The sequence below is a fragment of the Meriones unguiculatus genome (assembly GCF_030254825.1).
Source record: "Meriones unguiculatus strain TT.TT164.6M chromosome Y unlocalized genomic scaffold, Bangor_MerUng_6.1 ChrY_unordered_Scaffold_23, whole genome shotgun sequence".
Taxonomy (NCBI): Eukaryota; Metazoa; Chordata; class Mammalia; order Rodentia; family Muridae; genus Meriones; species Meriones unguiculatus.
This window is the reverse complement of record NW_026843709.1, coordinates 11,893,056-11,899,726: the sequence shown is the minus strand read 5'-3', so window position 1 is coordinate 11,899,726 and position 6,671 is coordinate 11,893,056. Positions and strand designations below refer to the sequence as shown.

Below are 6,671 nucleotides of genomic sequence, written 5' to 3'. Positions count from 1 at the left end.
AACCATGTTTATAACAGCTTTATTTGTAATAGCCAGAAGCTGGAAACAGCCCAGATACCCCTCAACTGAAGAATGGATGCAGAAATTGTGGTACATCTATACAATGGAGTGTTACTCAGATATGAAAAATAAGAAAATCATGAAATTTGCAGGTAAATGGTGGGACCTGGAAAGGATCATCCTGAGTGAGTTGTCCCAGAAGCAAAAAGACACACAGGGTATATACTCACTCATATAAACATACATCATAGAATAAACCCACTAAAATCTGTACATCTAAACAAACTAAGCAGAAGAAAGGACCCTAACTAAAATGTTCAATCCCCATCCTGAAAGGCAAAGAGAATGGACATCACAAGAAAAAGAAAACAGGAAACAGCCTTGGAACCTGCCACAGAGGGCCTCTGATAGCCTCTGCCTTGCAGACTGTCAAAGCAGATGCTGAGCTTGATGGCCAACTGTCCTGCAGAGTGAATGGAATTTTATGTAAGAAGTGGGAAATAGTGAGAGCTGGAGAGGACAGGAACTCCACAAGGAGAGCAACAGAACCATAAAATTTGAACACAGGGAACTTCCCAGAGACTCATACTCCAACCAAAGACTTTCATGGAGATAACTTAGAACCCTGACAATGCAGCCACTTCTGATGAGATGTGATAGACTAAGATCAGAAAGGAGAGGAGGACCTCCCCTATCAGTGGACTTGGGGAGGGGCATGCATGCAGAAAGAGGGGAGAGAGAAACTGGGATGGGAGGAGGAAGGGGCTTATGGGGGGATACAAAATGAATAAAATGTAATTAATAAAAGTTAAATAAAAAATATGGAACTCTACATGAATTTGCATGTCATCCAATCTTACCTGGAAAGAATCATCCTGACTGAGTTGTCCCAGAAGCAAAAAGACACACAGGGTATATACTCACTCATATAAACATACAACATAGAATAAACCCACTAAAATCTGTACATCTAAACAAACTAAGCAGAAGAAAGGACCCTAACCTAAATGTTCAATCCCCATCCTAAAAGGCAAAGAGAATGGACATCAGAAGAAAAAGAAAACAGGAAACAGCCTAGGAACCTAGGAACCTAGGAACCATGGGCCATGCAAATCTTCTCTGTATCATTCCAATTTTAGCATATTTGCTGCCAAAGCATGCAACACATATTTATTTCAAGTGCTCATTAATAAATTCACTTGTAGCTGACTTGTGTGTCTCACATTATCAGAGATTCAAACATTAATTGGTAAATGCACACACTTGTCCTCAGTCAGTGGGTTATTTTTTTGTGAAAATGCTCCCTGGCCAAGGCAAATCTTTGAACAAAAAGCATTTAATTAGTATATTGCTTGTATTGTTAAAGAAGCCATCCATTATATCACCTCAGCAAACAATCATCTTATTGTAGTCCTCCACCAAATCTGAGAGCTTTTCATACTGAACCAGAAGTTGCAGGCAGAGAGAGGGAGACAGAAAGAGAGGGCTAGAGAGACAGATTCAGAAATAGAGATACCTAGACGAACATAAACAATAGTATAAAATGACAGAGACTGAGAGACAGACATTCCTTCTGTCTGATCACTTTCATTGGCATATCAACCTCAAAGCTCACCCTCACATAATATAAATCCAAAAGAAAATATACATTTTTTATTATTTTTATAAATTACACTTTATTCACTTTGTTTCCCCTTAAAAAACCTCATCTGTTCCCAATCCCACCTTCCCTTCCCCTTCTCTACACATGTCCCTCCCCAAGTCCACTGATAGGGGAAGTCTTCCTCTCCTTCCTTCTGATCCTAATCTATCAGATCTCATCAAGAGTGGCTACATTCTCTTTCTCTGTGGCCTGGTGAGGCTCCTCCCCCATCAGGGTGAGAAGATCAATAAGAAAGCCAATCAGTTCATGTCAAGGGATCCCTATTCCCATTATTATGGAACCCAAATGAACACTGAGTTGCCATGGGCTACATTTGTGCAGAGGTTCTAGGTTATCACCATGCATGGTACTTGGTTGGAGTATGAGTCTCAAGAAAGATACTTGTGCTCAGATTTTTATGGTCCTGTTGCTGTCCTTGTAGAGCCCCTGTCCTCTCCAGATCTTACTATTTCCCACTCCTTTCATTAGAGTCCATGCACTCTGTCCAACAGTTGACCTTAAGTATCAGTATCTGCTTTGATAGTCTGCAGAGTAGAGCCTTTCAGAGTCCCTCTGTGGTAGGCTCCTAACTAGTTCCCTGTTCTCTGCTTCTTCTGTTGTCTATCATCTTTGCCTTTTGGGATGCCATTAGATAATTTTAGCCAGTCCACCATCTTGATTAGTTTCTGTAGGTGAACATATTTTAGTATGTTTATCCTGTATTATATGTCTATTTGAGTGAATATATAACGTGAGTGTCAAAATTTGTTCACTTTTTCCATTATTTTATTTTTAATTATGCTTTATTTACTTTGTATCCCCTCTCTAGTTCCCTCCCTCCCTCCTGCCCTCCCAATACTTACCTTTTCCCCCTTCTACACACATTCCCTTCCCAAGTCCACTGGTAGGGTAGGGTTTCTTTTTATTCCTTCTGATCCTAGTCTGTTAGGTCCTTGTTTTTATTGGGTGGGTGGACCTGGGAGCAGAAGAGTCAGGGGGTAGCAGAGGAGACACAATGTGAACAAATTGTAATAAATAAATACATTAAGAATGGTGATCAAGATGATAAGGTATAGAGCTCTTCAGAACTGATGTCTTCTCCTTGGTGGTGGTACCAAGGTCTGGAAAGACTGAACTCAGTTTTCTTTAAAGGACTTGGCACTGAAACTCTGATCATGTGCCAATGATTAGATGAATAAAACATCTTTCAATTGGTGTATTTTAAAGAAAAAAATAGAGTGGCACAATGGGTAAGAATTTGAACCTGTGAGTAATAGAAAAGGAGTGTATATATATTATGTCAACTTCCCACATAAGCAATAAAAATAATATGTTGGCATTTTTTACAATGACTTGTAACATTGATAAGAGATTCTGCTAAAGAAGGGCAGAGTTTGACTGTGTAAGGTATGCTTTCCAAGAACTCATTTTGTAGTAAAGTATTCTACCCATGATCTAGTGGTTACCCAGCTCCCTCCTAAGAGCTCAGGAGGCACATCTGAGCAAGCAGTCCTGGCACTATCACTATGTTTAGACAGTTTGTCTGGAGGACCACAGCAGGAACACAGCTGCTTCTGTGTCCTTGGCATATAACACAGACATATTTCACTGTCCTGGAAGCCCGATTTTAAATGTAAACACTAGGACCAGGAGGGTTCCTCACTGACCGCTGAGTAGGACATAGCTCCTCATCTAGCCAGGTCATCCAAGGCAACCCTGCTCATAGAGGTTTGGCAACACTAGTGTGGAATAGAACTAGCTGTCAAATAGTTTATTTCTCATCATTTTTCCTTTTACACTCACAGATTTTCATTTTTTCAATGAAACCAGTCTCAGAAATTGTCTGTATTCTGAAAGCGTCTGGTAAATGGAATTTTACCTCCTGGTCTTGGTAGCTGTGGGTTTGTCTAAGTTTTATGTCTCAGAGACTTTTTCTTTTTTTGGTGGTCTCTGCAAGCAGGGTGGTCTGAGTCTGAGAAGTAGATAGCAAGCTCCCTGCAACCTTGGGAACCAGACTGCAAACTTTGTGTAATCTTCAGTGAATTCCTTAATGCCTTGCCACTTGGAACAGATGTTTTGATACTGTGAAAAATTTTTTTTTGCTTGTACCCTTTGCTTTATAAGTGTTGTTTGCTCACTCAGTAAAATGAAACTTGATCAGGAATCTTTCTTGTCTCCATTCTTCATGTCTCTGTCCCCCCATTTACACTCATTTTTTCAGGTGTACAGGTGTACCATTTTTCTGTTGGTACAATGTTCTTTTGAAATGTATACCCCTTACTCTTGTTCATTCAAATGATGAATTCTCCCCCCTCCCTTCACTTTCTGGTCTCAATCCAGATATGGCATTGTGATAAACAAGCCAAAATGAAACAACTAGCAACAATGAAGTGCAAAGAAATGATCAAGTGGACAGGAAAGAGGGGTGGAGCCAAGGGGCAAGAAAAGAGTGGGAGAAAAGGGTGAGAGAGCTTGGAGAGAGAGCTAGAGGACAAATCTTGGAACTATGTGGAGATGGACTGGACACAATATTTCACAAAAAGCAAGTATAATGGGTAAAATCTAAATGTTAGAAAATTATGAGGGATTGGAGGTTTAGGTGGGAGTAATTATTGCCAATCATTGTGTTCTAGGTGAACTAAATAAACCTAGTGTCTTTGTGGTGATTTTGTTATACAGTTGTTTATGATTAACAACAACTTTATTAAAGATAATTATTAGTAAATATCAATTTTACATACAACAAGCCCAAAGGATGTGTCAGTTGGCACCAGAATAAGGGAACTTGATAACGAGGGGCAATATGAGAAAGGCTGGTTTTTGGATCTCTGGATGCATAAGAAAAAAGAAAATGTGTTTCATGATGACCTCCCATCAAAGGAAGGAAGACAAGCTAGGCAGGCAGTAAAATCATGGCTCAAGGGAAATAGCAGGGAGATGTTAATGAGGACTCTAAAATCAATGCTAATAAAGACAAGGAATTGGGAGAAATGCCCTTATACCCTTTAGTTTGTAAATGAAGTTTGTCCCTGGTTTCCATCTAGAGACTTCGGGGAAGAAATCTCACAAGCTAAAGAGTTACTTGGGAAAATAAGAGCAGCCAAACAGGTAGAAAAAAAAGGACTTCTAAAGTTATTGAAAATATTCAGAAAGGGGCTCATACAGATTTGAGTAATTTGAGAGCAGAAAATAATTTAGGATCTAGAGAGTGAGGATGAAATGAAGTCAGAGGAAGAAACTGACAAGTCTCATAATTCAGGCTGTCCTCCTGTGCCCTCTGTCCCTGTGGCTTTCCCTGCCACATGTGGAGGGAGATATGGGACCACTGCAGGACGATATTACTGTTCTACAAGAGAAAGTCCAATTAGAAAGGGAACAAGTTCATGAATTAAGGGAATTAGAGAAATTAAAATTAAATAATAATAATAATAATAAAATTGTATTATTTGCACTGGTAATTTTTTTATTTTATTTTATTTTTTATCTTTTTTTTTAATGCAGTTTATTCAGGAACCTTGAACAATCCTCGGACCCTGGGGAAAGCCAGCCCACAGCTTAAATAGCCTCTGGGTAGCCAACCCAGGCATGCCACGTGGGCAATGCAGATAGGTCCACATACATGGAAGCAAGCCAGATCCTCAGCCTTAGCCAAATGTGGAATTGTTCGTGACAGAGAGCACTCACCATCGGGAAGGTGGAAGGCGGAAACCAGCTCCATCTTTAAGGCATAGCATTCCGCAGCTCTCTACAGTTCCCCCTTTTTGTTTTAGACGCATCTCTGGTTTTGACTTTTAAAATTATAAATGTTCTTTATGATTTCACTTGTTTTAATATTACAAAAACAGGTTTTTATTTTTATTATTAGTTGTATTTTATTAACTCTGTATCACAGCTGTTTCCTGCTCCCTCATTCCTTCCCAATCACACCCTCCTTCCCTTATCTCCTCCATACTCCTTTCTAAGTCCACTGATTTGGGGAGAACCTTCTCCCCTGTCATCTGACCCTGTTTTACCAGGTATCTATTCAGGACTGGTTGCATGCAAAGTCCTATTCTGTGGCCTAGCAGGACTGCTCCTCCCTTGGGGTGTGAGGAGGTCAAAGAGCCTGCCCTTGATTTTCTTTCAGAAATAGATACTGTTCACCTTACTATGGGAATCCAGTTGGTTACTGAGCTACTTTGGGCTACATCAGAGCAGAGGTTCTACATTTTATCCATACATGGTCCTTAATGGAGTATCAGTCTCATAAAAGACCACTCACTCTGCACAGATAATATTTGGTCTTCTGGAGCTCCTTTACATTCCACATCATACTAACTCCTCCTTCTTTCATATAATTCCCTGCACTCTGCAAAAGGTTTGGTTATTAGTCTTAGCATCTGCTTTGATACACTGATATGTAGTCTTCCAGAGGCCATCTGCTGTAGTCTCCTGTCCTGTTACTTGTATTCTCCCAAGTTCAATGCACATTACATTTGTCTTTCTAAGTGAGGATTGATCATCTTACCCTGGGTGCTCGCTTTTGTTTATCTTCTTTAGGTGTATAGATTTCATTATGTTTATCATATCTTAAAGGTCTATATAAGTGAGTATATACCCTGTGTCTTTCTCGTTCTGGGATATCTCACTCAGAATGATCTTTTATAGAGCCTACCATTTGCCTGAAAATTTCATGATTTCTTCAATTTGATTGCAGAGTAGTATTCCATTGTGTAAAAATACCACAATTCTGCATCCATTCCTCTGATGAGGGACATCTAGGTTTTTTCCAGGTTCTAGAAATTACAAATAAAGCAGCTACAAACATGGTTGAGCAAATGTCCTTCTTGTGTACTTGAACAAATTTTGGGTATATACCCAGCTAGGAGTGGTATAGCTGGGTCTTGAGGAAGCACTATTCCTAGTTGTCTGAGAAAGCACCAGATTGACTACCAAAGTGGTTATACCAGTTTACACTCCCACCAGCAATGTAGGAGGGTTCCCCTTTCTACAAAACATCTTCAGCATGTCTTCTCATTTGAGGTTTTGA

The 6,671-nt window shown here is 39.8% G+C and overlaps 1 pseudogene; it reads right to left on the bottom strand.

The window, feature by feature from the left end:
- Positions 1 to 1,098: 1,098 nt before the first annotated feature.
- Positions 1,099 to 1,159, bottom strand: LOC132651682 (U6 spliceosomal RNA; annotated as a pseudogene).
- Between the last annotated feature and the right edge of the window lie 5,512 nt (positions 1,160 to 6,671).